Source organism: Zootoca vivipara, chromosome 5, assembly GCF_965207765.1.
Source record: "Zootoca vivipara chromosome 5, rZooViv2.hap1.1, whole genome shotgun sequence".
Classification (NCBI taxonomy): domain Eukaryota; kingdom Metazoa; phylum Chordata; class Lepidosauria; order Squamata; family Lacertidae; genus Zootoca; species Zootoca vivipara.
The window spans coordinates 73,017,629-73,036,929 of NC_142588.1; the positions used below are offsets into that span (position 1 = coordinate 73,017,629).

The 19,301-nt window shown below is 42.8% G+C and overlaps 1 protein-coding gene across 4 annotated transcripts in view; it reads left to right on the forward strand.

Annotated features, from left to right (window-relative positions):
• AGTR1 (angiotensin II receptor type 1) overlaps positions 1-19,301 on the forward strand; it is a 46,033-nt gene that overhangs the window by 9,187 nt on the left and 17,545 nt on the right. The window contains exon 2 of one of the 4 annotated variants that reach the window (XR_015949875.1): positions 8,253-8,696. The exons of the other annotated variants lie outside the window; for them this stretch is intronic. The gene's annotated coding sequence lies outside the window, so the exon portion shown is untranslated. Of the gene's footprint in view, positions 1-8,252; positions 8,697-19,301 lie in introns of those variants that run through there. 4 annotated transcript variants of the gene reach the window in all.

A 19,301-nucleotide genomic window follows, 5' to 3' on the forward strand; every position in this document is an offset into this window, starting at 1 on the left:
ATTTAAAGTTTTTTATGCTACCTTAACAGTCATAGATTGCCCATAAAGAATTCTGGAGACTGTAATTTGTAAAAGGTGCTGAAAGTTTCCCTTCAAGGAGCTACAACTTCCAGAGCCCCCTGGGAAGAGGAATTGATCGTTCAGCTGCTCTGAGAATTGCCATGACTGTTCAAAATGGTATGATACTGCTTTAAATGTATGGTGCAGATGGGGCCAAGGATGATCTGGTGCAAGAGCCTAGGCAGAACTGGCTGCAGGTATGAGTGAGTCTCCAACAAAATTTCCTCAGGGGACCCCCCTCATTTACAAGTGATCCATGCTGGGCTGTTCTGTTCACAGCCACAGTGCTCTGATCCATGTTGGATGTCAGGAAGCCAACTTTTTAAATTTCCCACAATGTTCCTGATGTTGAACCTTTGGGGCATTGTGAGAAATTTAAAAGCCCAAACCCAGCCACTTGGCTGAAGCACGAGAAAAACACATTTAAAGGGGGACGTAGCCAAGCATCAGTGGGCCCTGCTAGGCTCCTAGTAGCTGCCCAGGGTTGTTGTGTGCTAAACAGGGTCAGCAAAAGGATCACAATATATGTTGTTTGGAAAGCATGGTTCCATCCTGTAGCCCTGGTTGGCTGGGTAAAGGAGAGAGCAGGACACAGTTAGACCAGGCACGTCCAACAGGTAGATCGTGATCTACCGATAGATCACTGGACATCTGTGGTAGATCACTGGTAGATCACTGGCTCCCCCCAAAGAAGCTCAACAACTTTGTCTCCCCTAAGAAAAGCTCCACATTTTTGCCCTGCACTCCCCAAAAACGGTCCTCCCTCCTCCCTAAAAAAGTTCAACAACTTTGACCTGAACCCCCCAAAAGGGGGTAGATCACTGCCAGTTTTTAACTCTGTGAGTAGATCGCAGTCTCTTGGGAGTTGGCCACCCCTGAGTTAGACAATGCTAAATGAGCCATGCTGCAATTGTAGAGAGAATGCCTCCCCATGGCTCTGGAAGGTATTGAAGAAAACAAGTCAGGAAAATATACCTCCAGATTTTGTGCAAGCCCCCATGCATTAAGTGCAAGAAACATAATTAGCCATGAAGGCATAGAGTTGTGAGGATAGGAAAGGTCCATATCCTGTTGTATATAAATCATCATATTTGCTTGAGAGGAGAAAAGGGAATTGGACTGAATCATTGGTCAAATCATTCACTGGTTGCCCAGTCAGGTGGAATAAAAGATTATGACAATGAGCTTTTAGCCATGGAGCAGGAAAAGGGAAAAACATTAACACCCCTTCGGTTTTCAAACTTCCAGTTCTCCAGGAAGTCCTTTAGCACTTGTTCACCTGCTTCTAAAATTCCTAGGATTCTACATGGGTAGGCAAACTAAGGCCCGGGGGCCAGATCCGGCCCAGTTGCCTTCTAAATCCGGCCCGTGGATGGACTCCGGGAATCAGCATGTTTTTACATCAGTAGAATGTGTGCTTTATTTAAAATGCATCTCTGGGTTATTTGTGGGGCATAGGAATTCATTCATATTTTTTCCCAAAATATAGTCCGCCCCCCCCACAAGGTCTGAGGGACAGTGGAAACTGGAAAAGTTTGCTGCCCCCTGCTCACATAGGACAGGAACTGGTTCTTTATATAGAACTGTAATGCCCTTTTCATGTGTTACTTGTGCACAAGACAGTTCCTTGTGGGGTCATACTGCTGTCTCTGCCTCCAACACTGTGTGCCCAGGGCTAGTTTTGCCCACATGTTGACTACAGATGCCTGAAAATGAACTCCCTGCTGCTTTGCAGGATGGAGAGGGGTGAGGTGCTGGGAGGTTAGTATCCTACAAACACACTAGCAGGAGCACCACACTGGTCCACTGACCTCCATCCCACATCACTCCACTTCTTCCTCTCCTCTTTGGTGAGCAGCAGTGACTCAGCCGTCTGGAGGTCAGGTGAGCCCACCAGACCATGTGGCACCTGCTACTAGTTGATATATCCACTTTTAGATATTTCTGTTAAAATGTAAAGCGGTATACAGTAAGTAAATGTGAGGATCCCTCTAGCAACAACAGAAAAAGCAAGAATGAATTTCAAATGTACAACCCAACCTGAAAACCTGAGAAAACAAGGGAATTCCAGCTACCTCACCTTAAAACTGCCGTATGCAAATAATTCCCCACAATTTCTGCACTTTCACAGTTTATTCATTTCTAAGAATGGGGATTAATTGAATAAACACTGCTTCCATTCAATAAATCTCACAGGAAAGTGATCACAAACCTACACATCTTCACTATTCACCAACACAAATTAATGTGTAATCTGTGGTTGATCGTTTGTTAAAACTCATTATTTGTTAAAACTCATTATTGCCATTTGTAATTTGCCTTTAGTCATTCACAATCGCAATATTTAAATAACTATACTTTCATAGTCCATGTCACTGTGATTACAAAGTGACAAATTGCAAAGGACTTAATTGTCAGTGGCAAAATGTGAATGGGAGTAAATTAATCCATATAAACTGAAGTTGTACGGGCTGCAATCCTATACCCGCTTCCTTGAACTTTATGGAAACTTACTTCTTAGGAGACTTACATATAATTGCATTGCTAGGATTTTTCATGGAAGGGCTCTAAACATCAAGAGCTCCAATCATTAGCCTCCTGCATCATGCTAGTAGGTAGCCCATTCGGTAGAGCACAAGACTCTTAATCAGGGTCTGGAGTTTAGCCCCACATTGGGCAACAGCAACAGCATTGCAAGGGGTTGGACTAGATGAGTCTTGTGGTGTCTTCCAACTACAATTCTGTGGTTCAAATAAACTTACCTGAAAGATGCCCCCAACCTCTTGAATGTTTTGGGCTGATCTACTTCATTACTCTATCTAGAAAATAATTCCAACTGAGACATATTCCTAGCGATAAAGCAAATTTGGTACAGTATTCTATTTGCTTATCTTCACTGGAGAATTTCATGCTAACAATGTAGCCCACAAACAAGCTATACTGGAGGTATGGGAAAGTGTTTGATCAAAGCTCCATTCTACACACATAACACTTGATAACTAAAATGCTTCAAACTTAATCCAGAGAAATTAAGTCATGCTTTAATCCCATTGAAATAATGGGACAGGATTTAAGTCAGTTGTGACTAGCAATGGGTGAAACTGGCTATTTCTGTGTTGGATCACAGTCTTAGATTGATATCCCAAACTTTCCTCAAAAGCAGAGCAGAGTTCCTTTTTGCTGAAACTGGGTTTTTAAATTCAAGATGTGGGTTTCAGTAATGGGGGCAGCTATAAAAGCGTTTATCAGCTGCAGTGTGTGGAGTAATTGATATTTTGCTGTAACACAAATGTTCCATAAAGCAGGTACAGATACAGCACTAAAAGCTGTTTTTCAAATAACTGTATCTTCTTCTGTAAACACCGGTTGACTAGTGAGTAAAGTGAGTTGATACAGTCATTTCATTATAATGAATCTTCTATTCCCTCCCCCTTTTCTTTTAATGCTTTGTAATAAACTTCCAAATTGCACAACCACATATATATGTGTGTGTATGTGTTGTTCAAATCATTTTGAACAAATTAGTGTGTTTTCCAACTAGCAATGAGAGCTATGCATTTGTAGTGATCATTGCTCTGTCCACTGGAAATCCTTCTCCACAGCCTTCTGGGTTATGAGATTTCATCAGGCATTGTCTCCTTATGTGTCTCTGAGTGGACTCTGGGATTGTTTCAGGAGGGCCCCAATGCCACAGCCTGCCTAGTGTCTTCTCTTTTACCTGCCCCACCCGCTAGCTATTGCATAGCCATTTCATTGGACCAGTCCCTATTTGCTAAGTAAAGTAGAGCGGGAAGTCAGAGAAGTTATGAGGATGGGACAAGGAAAGGAGGTCTCCCTCGTCAGAAGTGTGGATGAACCCCAAGTCTTAAGTCTCTGCTGTGCCACAAAGCTCACTGGGTGCCATTTCCCACCCTCACCTACCTCACATGGCTGTTGTGAGGGTGAAAGAGGGGAACATTTATGCTGCTCTGAACTGGATATGGATGGATGGAATAAGAAATTAATGCTGCTGCTATTATTATTATTGTTATTGTTATTATTATTATTATTAATTTATTATTTGTACCCCGGCCATCTGGCTGAGTCTCCCCAGCCACTCTGGGCAGCTCCCAATCGAATATTAAAACAATACAGCATTAAATATTAAAAGCTGCCCTAAACAGGGCTGCCTTCAGATGTCTTTTAAAATTAGGATAGCTGCTTATTTCCTTGACATCTGATGACAGGGTGGGTGCCGCTACCGAGAAGGCCCTCTGTCTGGTTCCCTGTGACCTCACTTCTCGCAATGAGGGAACCGCCAGGAGGCCCTCGGCGCCGGATCTCAGTGTCCAGGCTGAACGGTGGGGTGGAGATGCTCCTTCAGGTATACAGGACCGAGGCCGTTTATAGCTCCCTTTCAAATGTTGTGTATAGCATTCTAGAGTATGCCATCTTTTGCCATAGAGCCTTTATTGCCTGATGGCACTAACTTTTAAAAATCGCATTGAAAGCAGTGGGACTTGCTTCCAAGTTAAACATCATGGAATTCTGTGGAACATACTTCTCAGTAAACACGCACAAAATTGTGAGCTGTAAGTACATTATATTTATTCATGCAAATAGTGTTCGCACATTGCACTTCTAGAAGGATGCCAGCTCCCCCCCCCCCCCCGGCAATCTGAGATATAACAGGCATGTTTACAAAGCCAAGGAACCTTCAAATTGCAACATTACATTCTCAACAGTTTAGTTAAAGATCTGTCAGGCTTTCCATTGTACAATTTACTGTAAATTGTGCTTGCTTAAGAGGGCAAAAATTATGTAATTTGTAATCTGATTTTAAGACCGATGGTGTCTGAGGAAATAGAACAGGCTTTATATGCTGATAGATTCTGAAGTGACAAAACGAGGGTTTTCTCACATACAGAACTGGCCATTAGATTGACTTTTTTATTTTTAAAAAGGCCTCTTCTTTCCAGGTCTCCATCTAAGCTTTAAGGATTTAAGTGCAGCAGTTCGACTTCTTGTTAACTACGACCTTAGAATAATTACATTGGACAGCCTCACCGTTGGGGGGACCTTGCTAAAATATAACACTTCAAAAAAGGAGATATTCAAAAGTAAAAATGTTAGGAATTACCTGAAGCAAATAAAAGAGAGAGAGAGAGAGGAAAAGATTATGAGCCAAAGAATCAGCATGGGAGGCTTGTTAATGAATCCCTCATTATGGTCAAAGAAGTAAGCAGAAGTGGAGGGTGAGAGAGAGAGGAGAGAGAGAGAGAATAGTGATCTGTTGCTATGGAAGGGGCCTCTCTGCTTCAAATGCCTTCTGGGTGCCTGTGCCAGCAGAGATCAGGCATGCAGCAACCAGGGATACAGGGCCTTCCCAGTGGTGGTGCCACCAAATTTATGAAGTGTCCTCACCAGTCATCAATGCTTTCTGATGACAGTTTAAGATATTTTTATTCTTAAAGGTTTGGAGTGGCTGACTCCCTTCCTATTTTGATGAAACTATGCTCTGGTTTTAGTTTTAAGGCTCTCCAACATTTTTTTACCTATCTTTAGCTAAAGTTTTACTGCTGTCTGCCTGCCACCATTTTTTTTGCACAATATGCCTTTTTGTTTACTTATTGTAAGCCATTTTCATTTTTTTATTGGAACAGCAGCGTAATTTAAAATAAAATATAATAATAATAAATGTGCATGGCCCCCAAGTAGAAAAATCTATTTCAATTTTTTTAAAAAAATTGAAAATAGGAGAAGGGCCATAACTCAGTGCACATTTCTCAAATATATACATTTTGGCAAGCAGTTTTATCAAATATCATGCATTTTTAATATATTATTTCCGCTTATGCATTTTTGCCAAACTTTCCCTAGCACATGTAGTTGTGTACACATCTTTTGTTTGGAGACCTGCATTAGAAAATTTGGAGAAGTGTGAATGATGGATAGCTGCTTTTCTGTTCATCTTTTGAGAAATGCAAATTAAAATGTGAACAAAATTGAATTCCACCCCCCACCCCCAGCCCCAAATTCCTGGCAAAGACACCATTGCCTACAACCCTTTGGGCTGGGAATATATTAATCAACTGTATTGAGGAATATGGTACGTATATTGAAAATGTTACATATATCAAAGTCCCCATGTGCTGCATTGTGTCAGTGAATTAGCAATATTTGCAATTGTGTCCATTAGTGCAATATAGTAACGAACTCCAGATTCCCTCTATTCCCTAGAGCAGGGATCAGCAAACTTTCAGCCATGGGCCGGTCCACTCAGACCTTGGGGGGGCAGACTATATTTGGGGGGGCGGGGAAAATGAATGAATTCCTATGCCCCACAAATAACCCAGAGATGCATTTTAAATAAAAGGACACATTCTACTCATGTAAAAACCCGCTTATTCCTGGACCGTCTGTGGGCCGGATTTAGAAGCCGATTGGGTTGGATCCGGAACCTGGGCCTTAGGTTGCCTACCCATGGCCTAGAGGTCTTCTGCAGACCTGCATTAAATGCCCTCCAAGTAAGCTGTATCTATATAACCAAGTTCCATAAATGTTACTGGCCGTACTTGTCTGGAACCTGCATGGGTAATCAAAGACCAACAGGACAGAATCACACTTCAGAATGACCTTAACAGATTAGACAACTGGGCCAAAACAAACAAGATGAATTTTAACAAGGAGAAATGTAAAGTACTACACTTGGACAAAAAAAAATGAAAGGCACAAATACAGGTTGGGAGACACATGGCTTGAGAGCAGTACATGTGAAAAGGATCTAGGAGTCTTGGTAGACCACAAACTTGACATGAGTCAACAGTGTGATGCAGCAGCTAAGAAAGCCAATGCAATTCTGGGCTGCATCAATAGGAGTATAGCATCTAGATCTAGGGAAGTAATAGTACCACTGTATTCTGCTCTGGTCAGACCTCACCTGGAGTACTGTGTCCAGTTCTGGGCACCACAGTTCAAGAAGGATACTGATAAGCTGGAACGTGTCCAGAGGAGGGCAACCAAATGGTCAAAGGCCTGGAAACAATGCCTTATGAGGAACGGCTTAGGGAGCTGGGTATGTTTAACCTGGAGAAGAGAAGGTTAAGGGGTGATATGATAGCCATGTTCAAATATATGAAAGGATGTCATATAGAGGAGGGAGAAAGGTTGTTTTCTGCTGCTCCAGAGATGCGGACACGGAGCAATGGATTCAAACTACAAGAAAGAAGATCCCACCTAAACAGAGGCTTGGCAGGCATATGCCAAGAATGCTTTGATGGTGTTTCCTGCTTGGCAGGGGGTTGGACTGGATGGCCCTTGTGGTCTCTTCCAACTCTATGATTCTATGATTCTATTCTATGATTCCAGGCGAAACAGTTGCTGAATAGGAAAAGGTTCCTCAAGGGGGGGGGGACTCAGTGTTGTAAGTGTGATCTCTTACCACGTGTTGACATTTTGTCCAAACTTCACCTTCCGGAAGTAAGCAAAAGTTCTGGATTTATTCAGTGGGTTTTCCTAATGTGTCTGGCGGATTACATACCATGAAAGAATCCAGAAGTCACAAAGCTTCCCATAGGTTTCATACAGGTTTAGCTCAAGTCTTTTCACTAGAATTACACACTATTTGCATTAATGTACAAGAATCAGAAAATAAGTCGGAGGGCTTTTTTGTTTTTCTGTTTGGAATTTTCTCTCCCACTAGCTTTTGTGAAGGAGTGTCAGTTCAGGGAAGTATGTTACATCTTTGCCAATAAACAGACACGAAGCAGATTAGGATGATATATCTTAATTGCAAAAGACAAAGAAATTTTTGGGCTACCTATAACACTTTGGCCAGCAATGATTAATAGGAAGGGAATTGTATGAGATAGAGGAGTTAAATTGCATTTAAAACCACTTAGGGGGTGAGAAAGATAAAGCCAGGAGACATGAGGCTTATCTAAAGGACTGAGAGATCCAGAGTGTTATTAAATAGCAGACTTTCCCAACTTTGAGTCTCCAGCCAAGATGGTCAATGGTCAGGAATGATGGAAGTTGCAGTCCAACAACATCTGAGGACCTAAGGCTGAGAAAGCCTGCTATGTAATAAGAGCAAATTCATTGTCTGAGAATAGTTCCTTACATCCCTCTTGAGAATGGATAGCACAGTTTTGGTCCGTGGGAAAACCTCAAAGTTTTCAGAAGTGTAAAGGGTTTTTGTTATGTTTTTGCAGGAGAACCACAAATGGAGAAACTCCCAAACCACCCAATAATGTGGGCATGGAATGCTTCCTGAAAAGTTCGACATTGTTTTATTAGAAAGCCAGGTTTCTAGACCTTATTGTTTCAAATGTATATACTTGAAAGTGCATGGGTTTAACTGAAATACCTGAAGCCAAATGGCTGACTTATTCCATGGCCAGCAAAACAAGAACAACTTACTGGTATACGAAATAAGAGGAAACTATGAACATTTGTATCATTCACATAGATGGTAGAAGTCACGCAGTTTACAGAATCCAGCTTCTCTTGGTACAGAATTTGGATTATCTGGATGCAGACTTTTAATTGTTTTTAATTGTGGGCATAGCACTGGAGATAGGCCACTTGACAGCTTTTTGAAGCAGTTCCCTACTTAGAAATGCTAATGATTAAGTAAGTAAATAAATTCCAATTCTTCTGGAGCATTTCAAAGGTAACAATGCAACTCTGTTTATAACGTATCAATGATAGTTGAAGCCTTTTTTTTTTTTTTTAAAGGAAGATGAGTTCAAGGACTATGTGGACTGCTCCAAATTCCCCATTTCTTTGTTCCTCCTCTCAGACTTTCTTTTCCACTGAGATCCTTTGGTCTCTTGTTCCTCAGTCCATTTTGCTCATCTTTGCCTTTGGACACCATGCCGGACCTCTTTCCAATCTCAGGCTGCCTCACGAAGCTACCCTATCTCTGTTGTTTAGTCGTTTAGTCGTGTCCGACTCTTCGTGACCCCATGGACCATAGCACGCACCCTATCTCTAGGACCTATGCATTTTTATAATCCCAGCTAAAACAACTGAAAAGCTCTGTGCTCTCTGTCAAGTCTTCCTGTGGTCATTTATAGACAGTTATTCTTTGTGTGTGTGTGTGTGTGTGTGAGGCTTTATTGGCAGAAACTCCAAAGAAACCTTTTTTCCTTTGCCACGTTCTTTATCTTTCATCCCGCTATGATTCAGCACAACCCCCACATGGAGTGCATAAGACTGCAGTTCAAATTTAATAGCCTTGATACACTTTTATGATTCAGCATGAGATATGACATTTTCCTTAATCGTTGACTCATCTGCAGATAACAAATGCAGAGGGTGATAAAGTTGCCCAGCATGCGAAATGGGAGGAAAATGGAGCCTATAACAGCAACCTATTAAAATAACACATTTCTCTTGTTTATGGGGGCAGATATTTGTATATGCACTGGATTGATAGACATAAGAATTTTTCACTTAAATCAGATAAACGTATAGGAGGAAATGCTTGGGGTTTTTATTGTCCCACTGTGTAAAGTATAGTTGAAATGTTGAGAGTGTATCTTTTGAAATTCCACTGCACATTTCATTTATAACTAGAGCCCAGCTTTCTCTAAGTCAGGGTGGTCACATATGGTTTTCTGAGTGCTCCCCCCCCCCAAAAAATAATCTCATTGGCCACAATACTGCCTTTGACAACAACTTGTCCGGAATTTGGAAGCTTTTTGATTTTTTACTTTCTTCATTTATCTTCATTGGGCTTCCCCAACTGCCCTCAGGCAGTTCTTACTTAGCAGCTGCAAATCAATTGGGGTGTGGAAGAAGAAGAAGAAGAAGAAGAAGAAGAAGAAGAAGAAGAAGAAGAAGAAGAAGAAGAAGAAGAAGAAGAAGAAGAAGAAGAAGAAGAAGAAGAAGAAGAACCTTCCAAAACGTGTAATGTTTTTTCCTGCTTCTGGGTGCACTATTATGACATCACCACAGCTTGTGATGTTGCCAGAAGCCGATGGTTACGTATTGTTCCTGTAATGCTACTGAAGGCATCACAGTGGACAAATAGCGTCAGCGTAATTGGGAGCCAATGAAGCTTAACTGACATTAGTTGTAATACCGGAGAAGGAAGCTTATCCCATGACATGTTGCAGAGTCATGCTGCATAGCCTCCCGATGATGTGTCCAGCCTTTCCCAGTCCCTGCCACTACCTGCGTGTTCAGCAGCATGTGAAAGTGTCCTACACCTCAAGGGACATGGGTGGCGCTGTACTCTAAACCACTGAGCCTCTTGGGCTTGCCGGTCAGAAGGTTGGTGGTTGAAATCCCCATGACAGGGTGAGCTCCTGTTGTTCTGTCCCAGTTCCTGCCAACCTAGCAGTTCGAAAGCACGTCAGTGCAAGTAGATAAGTAGGTGGGAAGGTGGGAAGGTAAATGGCATTTCCCAGAGCTCTGGCTCTGGCTTCCGTCATGGTGTTCCATTACGCCAGAAGCGGTTTAGTCATGCTGGCCACATGACCTGGAAAGTTGTGTGTGGACAAATGCCGGCTCCCTCAGCCTGAAAGTGAGATGAGCGCCATACTCCATAGTCGTCTTTGACTGGACTTAACCATCCAGGGGTTCTTTACCTTTTACACCTCAAGTGAAAAGTTGCAGATCAAAATTGGGAAGTGAGATTTGAAGTGAGGTGTGTGTGTGTGTGTGTGTGTGTGTGTGTGTGTGTGTAGGATTCTCCATGACTGTTAATGTGGCATAAGAGTGTTTTAGAAGTAGGGGGAGCAATATTGTGGGAAGAAAGTCTTTGACTATATAGCAACGGTATTCCCCCCCCCCTGCAGTGACAAAATAAGCAATCTTAGACGTTTCACAAGGCTCAATCAACATTCTTGTACATTCAGTCCCACAAGAGAAGGAATTTGCTTTCTCACTCAAGCAACTTACACATCAACTCAACAACTCAAATTGTTTCTTTTCTTTGCTGGAAAGAAAATGAGCTCCCAGTTTGCATATCTATTTTTATATCAACCGAGAGACAGTTAACGCCGGAGCCATTATGACAATTTTATGGATTTAAGTAGAAAGAGCAGAGAGCAGATCTGCCTGCCTTATACGTCGCCCATCAAGCTAGACTGCTATTCCAAATATAGTGAAAAAAATGAATCTTTTGGTGACCTTAGGGCTCAATTCAGTGTCAGCAAAAGAATTCGCAAGAGCTTACACCTAAGCTATCGTGGTAGGGTCAATGCCTAGCTGATAGAAGGAAGCAATATGTCTATGAATGGCAGTTCCTGGGAATGATGAGCATCTGTTGCACTCGTTTCCTGCTTGTGGATTTCCCATAGGCATCTGGTTGGTGACTGTGGGAACAGAACGCTGGATTAGAGGGGTCTTTGGCCCGATATAGCAGAGTTTATGACTTCGCTCTCCTCTGACCAAGCAAAACCATCCTAGTTGCTGATACTGACCTAGCACACTCAGCTGTCTTTTACTTGGATCGTTGTGGGAAATCTGTTCAGTCCAAAATCCAACCCCCCTCCATGTGCCAAGCTCAGGAAAGGAAGAGGAGCCGTGCACCACTGGGCTTCTGGAGGTCAGGGTTCCCAAGGAGCATTGGCGCCAGCCCAACATGATCTCTGTCATCCACAACTTCCTACACATGTGGGCATGCACGCACATGTGTGTGTATGTGCAAGCGCACACCCACCCACAGCACCCTACAATGTTACAGAAATATATCTGGTATCAATGTGAATCAAACCACTTCCCAATCAAGCAGACTACAGTCTTGTGGATGGTTAGAGGTACTGGAGATGAGGATATCACAAGTGCATCATACGAAGCCACAGCAGGACAGGAAAAACAAAGGATTCCTGCATTGCAGGGGGTTGCACTAGATGACCCTTGTGGTCTCTTCCAACTCTATGATTCTGTGATTAGTGAGGAGGATACCTTCACCCTCTCCCCAAAGTGCCTCTGCCCACCATAAGGGATAAAGGTAAAGGGACCCCTGACCATTAGGCCCAGTCGTGACCGACTCTGGGGTTGCGGCACTCATCTCGTGTTATTGGCTGAGGGAGCCGGCGTACAGCTTCCAGGTCATGTGGCCAGCATGACAAAGCCGCTTCTGGCGAACCAGAGCAGCACACAGAAACACTGTTTACCTTCTGGCTGTAGCGGTACCTATTTATCTACTTGCACTTTGGCGTGCTTTCGAACTGCTAGGTTGGCAGAATCAGGGACCGAGCAACGGGAGCTCACCCCGCCGCGGGGATTCGAACTGCCGACCTTCTGGTGCCGTTTGCTTAAATGAAGGTAAACTGGAAAATAAAGGAGGAGAGAAAGGGAATGAGTAAAGTGGGACATTGTTTTTGTTATTTTACATTCACAAATTTATTGCAACAACTTAAAATTCAGCATTAAACAAAGCTAAATTGCAGTCACAGGAGTAGGTCGGGTCCAGAAAAAACATCTCAGGTGTTAATGGACAGGTGTCTTCAGCATTTGCTTAGTACTATAGCATTTGCTTAGTACTATATAGCACACCTCTGTGGAGAGGGAATTCCACAACATAGGTGCTGCCACAGAGGATGCCCTCTACTGGGCCATGTGAACCACCTCAAACTTCTGAGGGTGGCAGAGCTACCAAGAGTGGCCTGTCTGCTGTCTGTAGGGAAGGAGGTTGTCTCTCAGATATTTGGGGGGCCAAGGTGTTTATAGCTTTAAACACTACCTATGACTGGGCCTTGATATGAACTGCAAGCCACTGCAGCTGTTTAGAAAAGGGGGGTTTATATATATACACAACTAACTTTATTGAAGGAACCAGCATTTAGGAGTAAGACCTGGTGAACACAACTTAACACACAGTGGGACTTGCACCTTGCACACAGTTGCCTTTTATATCAGTTGGATTTGCTTTCAAATGTATCTGTTTAGGACCACATTTGAAAGTAGTTTTGCTTCTGCATATCTTGCTCTGCATAACCTTGAATAGGTAAAGGTAAAGGGACCCCTGACCATTAGGTCCAGTCACGGACGTCTCTGGGGTTGCGGCGCTCATCTTGCTTTATTGGCCGAGGGAGGCGGCGTACAACTTCCAGGTCATGTGGCTAGCATGACTAAGCCACTTCTGGCGAACCAGAGGAGCGCACAGAAACGCCGTTTACCTTCCCGCCGGAGCGGTACCTATTTATCTACTTGCACTTTGATGTGCTTTCAAACTGCTAGGTTGGCAGGAGCAGGGACCGAGCAATGGGAGCTCACCCCGTCACAGGATTCGAACCGCCAACCTTCTGATCGGCAAGCCCTGGGCTCTGTGGTTTAACCCACAGTGCCACCCGCATCCCTTGAATAGGTAAAGGTAAAGGGACCCCTGACCATTAGGTCCAGTCGCAGACGACTCTGGGGTTTGAAAGTAGTTTTGCTTCTGCTAATCTTGCTCTGCATAATCTTGAATAGTGCCATATAATTGGGGAGGGTAGTCATTCCATTAGCATGTGTGCACATGCCCCATGTGCATTTGCTAACATGTCTTGAATCCAAGAGCTATTGCATAAGCTTGTGGTGCAGTGCTATTGACATGTACAAGTTTTTCATGAAATTGTGTTCATCAGGAGCCACAAGTACTGGCAGCAGTAAGCTAAAGAGCCCTGGGAAATTCCCATTCATGGCTTTACGTGTTTACTACATTGCTCAACATAAAGAAAAAACAGAGAGGAGGCAGCAGCTGGGGTGGCTGTAGGACATTATTTCACACACACCCTCTAATCCTTCCCTTCATCCTTACTGGGGACATAATTTCTACACATGGAATCACCCTACTGCAGATTTGTTTTAAGTGGTGTCAGAAACTTGGCATATCAATGTTCTTAATGACCCACTGAGGCATCATTAAATGCTATTGTTGATTGTAATCACAACAAGATGCTAACTCTCCCAAGCCAAAGCATTTTGGTATGGAAGTAGAAAGCTCATTCTTGAATCGTCCTGCATTAAAAGTCCTTGGAAGGGATGGGACTATAATGAATCATAGAGCAGGGGAGGAAGGAGTGAAAGGATGCAAAAGTGCTTTGTCTTCCCTGAATCACTAGGCTGCTGGCCGCTTTTGCTTGTTTTGTTTCAATTATTATTATTATTATTATTATTATTATTATTATTATTATTATTATTTATACCCTGCCCATCTGGCTAGGCTTCCCCAGCCACTCTGGACTGGACAGCTCCCAATATAATAATAATAATAATAATAATAATAATAATAATAATAATGCAATAAAACATCAAACACTAAAATCTTCCCGAGACAGGGCTGCCTTCAGATGCCTTCCAAAAGTCAGATGTTTATTTCCTTGACATCTGATGGGAGGGCATTCCACAGGGTGGGTGCCACTACCAAGAAGGCCCTCTGCCTGGTTCCCTGTGGCCTCACTTCTCGCAGAAGGCCCTCAGAGCTAGACCTCAGTGTCCGGGTTGAATGATGGGAGTGGAGACACACTTTCAGGTGCACCCATGTTGTATTTTAAATATTGCTGGATATCCCTGCCAACTAGCTGTGCTAGAACTGCTGGAAGTTAGAGACCAGCAACATCTGGAGGGTCTTGGGTTCCCTGTGCCTGTTCTAATGTACGTAACACTTCAGGGCCATGGTGTCTGGTGTTCCTTGGGACTGGTAGGGTGGCAGGCAGGGAGCTCAACAGTAGGTGGCGCCAGAGCCAATAAATTCTACTTTCATCCCTATCCTCCTCCCCACTGTCCTAACACTGAAACTAAGGAAAAGGAAGCTGGCTCACAGTGCCACCCCTGGATTGGTTGTAAGTTAAAAGGCAGCCAGGTGGGGATTGGTTGAGGGCAGACTGAGCTGGAACAGAATATTCTCACATATGCCAATCCAGAATTTCAATTCCCCCCCACATTAAGTACTTTCGAACTTAGGAAATCTCTCTAGCCACCCTCAAGCTGAATGACCCAGTTCTGTTCTACGCTCTCTCTTTTTCTGTGATTGGAATCTTTAAATAGAAATATTTTCTAGTGTGGAAAAGTTGGTGGATGAGTAAAAGAAAATTCCTCAACAGACTTCCATTTCTAAAGATGGACAAAAACATCTCCGGCCATCACAGGAACAGCGAGTACTTCTGAGCTGCCTTGCATCAAATAATGATATCACTTTGCAGCACCAGGAAAGCCATGTTTTCCTTCTTTCGCCATCATTTTCTCATTAGAAACTGGGGAAGCATCCATATTTGAGATCCATATCCTTCCTTGTGCTTCTTTTTTTCCCATGGACTGGTTACACCCATTCAGTTCTTACACCACAGCTGTGCAGTTTACTCCATTTTCTATTGCTTTCTCCAAGATTTTCATCGTTTTGCTGGCTCTGGAAGGAGAAACCACTTGGTTGCTCACTCTGTCATTTTTCTTCTGAATACAAATCCCCTAAGTGCACAAGTGTTCACTGGCAGACACAACAGCGGTCCCGTAATTAATACAAATATGGGATGTGGTGCTGAAAAGTAAGAACAACCCATTTATGTCTGTCTGGTTCTCTGGCTTGAAGTGATAAAATTCATTTTTGGTGCTTTTTGTTCCTCTGCACCGAGGTCAGGCGCTCTTCCAGTTCCTTTAAGAATAATAAAGGCACTCATAATACTGATCTTTGCAACACTTGGATTCCCCCACCCTTCTAAACCAAAGGAACAAAGTTCAAATTTCCCTAAAACAGTGTTTCTTTGCCCTGCAATCCAAAGACAAGACCTGCCAGGACAAGAGAGTTCGGATTTGGCTTTTCTGTCTGAGCATGGCTACACCAATGTGAGTCCCTCACCCCAGCTCAGCTGTGACACAACCTGCATAATTTAAAACAGCATAATTTCTGCCAGCATAAGACCCCAAAACAGGGCACTTTGGGGAAAAGCAGGATGGGGTAAGGAGGTTCTTATTCTTATTCCAAGCCAAGGTTGGAGGTTCAATCCCCGTACAGGACAGCTGCCTATTCCTGTATTGCAGAGGGTTCCACTAGATCAGGGAATCCCCAAACTAAGGCCCGGGGTCCAGATGTGGCCCAATCGCCTTCTAAATCCGGCCCACGGACAGTCCATGAATCAGCATGTTTTTACATGAGTAGAATGTGTTCTTTTATTTAAAATACATCTCTGGGTTATTTGTGGGGGCTGCCTAGTGTTTTTACATGAATAGAACGTGTCCTTTTATTTAAAATGCATCTCTGAGTTATTTGTGGGGCATAGGAATTCATTCATATATTTTTTTCAAAATATAGTCTGGCCTCCCACAAGGGCTGAGGGACAGTGGACCGGCCCCCTGCTGAAAAAGTTTGCTGACCCCTGCACTAGATGCTTTTCAGGGTCCCTTCCAACTCTACAATTCTATGATTCAAACCGCATTCAGCTCAGTCACATTGCCTAGGGCCGTCTTTGAAACACAGGTCTACACTCACCTACCAGCTCAGTCAGTAGCTCCTGCTAGAGGCTCCTGAACAGTGTTTGGAATAAGGGAATTTAGGCTGGCATAATTTATGACGGCATCCTGTAGCCAGGATTGTTCTGCCCTTCTTACTGAAGAACTGCCGAACTTAAGTGAGGGACAAAGAACTGAGCTAGGGCCTAGGGAAGTACGGTGCTAAAGTGTTGGGGTGCAACATGGAAAGATGATGTTGGCATAAAGGAGAGTGGTGGGTTGAGCAGATGATTTGAAGCTGGTGTAATTTCCTTGGATTGCTCTCCAAGGCTGCAATGCTATGAACACTTGCCCATTGAATTCAGTGGAACTTACCTCTGGGTAAGCATGCATAGTGTTGTGGTCTTAAGAGTACAAACACACACACATATACTGGGAAGCAAGTCCCATTGAACTCAGCATGGCTGTCTTCTAATTTAGAGATATTACTTTAAAATGAGGTGGAGAATTGAGCTATACATTTAGGAAAGAAATATATGTTTAAAGAGATGAGTCTCTCATAAAATAAAATTCAAATCCTTACTATAACAACTTATTTTTATTTATTAACAATAAATGCAGAAGGCTGTAGTCCTAATCCTCACTGAATTCAAAAGGACTTGCTTCTGAGTACACCTAGGTATGGTTGCACTGTAAGGCATTGCATGAGAAAAAATATGTATGGCAAATAGGCTTGCAGTTATCTTTAAAAAATGCTCTGTATGGGTGGGTGGGGGAACTCCACTGTTTAATAAAAGGTGCTGAGTGTTAGAAAGCATGCAGAATATAATAGCTTTGTGACAGTACCGTTCATTTGCAGCTCTAGTGAAATCTCTCCCTTTTTTCACATATGCCTTTTACTATGGCACAGGTCCACATTTCTTTCATAATTGGGTTCAGGATGTTTATGGGCTACATGCTCTTAGTGGCCTGATAGCAACAGATGTCAAAATCTCAGGCCATAATTTACTAGGACAGGATATTCGGTTAAATGTCAGCAAATGAAGAATATACTAAAATAGCAGTAATTAGAGATGGAAATGGTCTGTTTAGACCTCTAATCTACGCTGGGTTCAAGTTTCTCCTCCCAGCTATTATTAATTTTGAATTATGAAGAAATTTCGGAAATACTAGTATTGAGCAATGATTATTCACTTTTCAAAGCAAAACAATTCCCTCCCACCCACTCCCTGCCTCTCTAAAGTATGAAATACAGACCTCTAGTGGTCAAAGTCATGTATTTGGGGGGAACTAGATTTTGAAGCAGTTGAAAGCCAGTTGGCTCTGAATAATAGAATCATTATCCTCATGTTGCACCCAACTCAGTGGTCAAAAGAAAAGGAGTGTGACTCTTAACTGAGAAGACCGTCATTATTTCAACTCTCTGTATTCATGCTTTCAGCAGGCATTTTCCCACAGAGGACACAAAGTACTGTATATTCCTGCGTATAAGACTTAAAAAGTCTTTTCCCCCCGCCAGGACCAATTGCAGTCATCAGCAGTCGTTAACAGCCATCTACAGGTTTACCACTCCCATCAGCCCATCACCCATTCCCATCACCCCCACCCCCCACCCTCTGAATATACATAAGGGTCTGGTGGATTCTGTTTCAGTGTATCTGACGAAGTGTGCATGCACATGAAAGCTCATACCAAAATAAAAACTTAGTTGGTCTTTAAGGTGCTACTGAAGGAATTTTTTTATTTTGCTTCAACTCAGACCAACACGGCTACCTACCTGTAACTAGTGCTATTTTTCTAGAAAAAGAGGTGTTGGAACTCACCATAAACGCCTCCCTTGTTCCCTTATAATGGCAATGGTGCCCACCTGAGAGGTGCCAGAACTGAGTTCCAATGAGTTCCAGCTGAAAAAAGCCCAGCTTAGTTTGTGCTGCCTCATTCAGATCCTGTTTCACCTCAGACAAAGCCCAGAATCCTTCCAAAGCACCATGCTTTGGCTTGGGGTTCATCCAAAATAAATCCTCAGCAAAAGAAACCTACTCCATACCTCCAAGCAAGGCTGTGGCATATGGAAGAACACATTCTTTGCATGCAAAAGTTCCCAGGTTCAATTTCTGACATTTCCAGGTGGGGATAGGGGAGAAATTCTATTCAGGTCACATTTAAAGGCAAACCTACTGAATTTGCACTTTTTGAAACAATTTGCATACTGAAGCACAAGCATCCTTCACAATTCTACCCTCTCCAGTAGTGGAGTTCTCCAGCCCAATTAAAGTAAATAAGAATGCATATATTAGGGGGAAGTGTACAAAAATGCATTTTTTAAAAAAATACAAAAATGTATATATATATTAGGGGAATTGCTTTGCAAATGTCATATGCATATCAGTCAAAACTGCATACAAAATAAGTTGATTAGGAGAAATGTGCAGTGAAATGTTTGTGGACTTCCATGAAGATTTTTTATTATTATTGCAAATTGTTGTGGGATGTGGAGAACTGGATGAAAGATTGAAAAGATGATAAAACTGGCAGATTTGTCCATGGCTACTCTCCAGGTAGAGCTGGAAATGTCTTGTGCATGGAATCCTGGGAAGTTGCTGCCACTCTGTGTTGACAATACTGAGATAAACAGGGAAATGATCTGAATTTGTAGAAGGCCTCTCTCTCTCTCTCTCTCTCTCTCTCTCTCTCTCTCTCTCTCTCTCTCTCTCTCTCTCTCTCTCTCTCTCTCTCTCATATTACCCCTTTCCCACCATTCATCCCTAAAAAGAAAAATCTAGCAAGCATTTCAACAACACCAGAAAACCTCTCTCAAACCACAGAAAGGAACTCCATTATGGCATTAATGTTGAGCATGCTATGTTGGATACAGAGTTAAG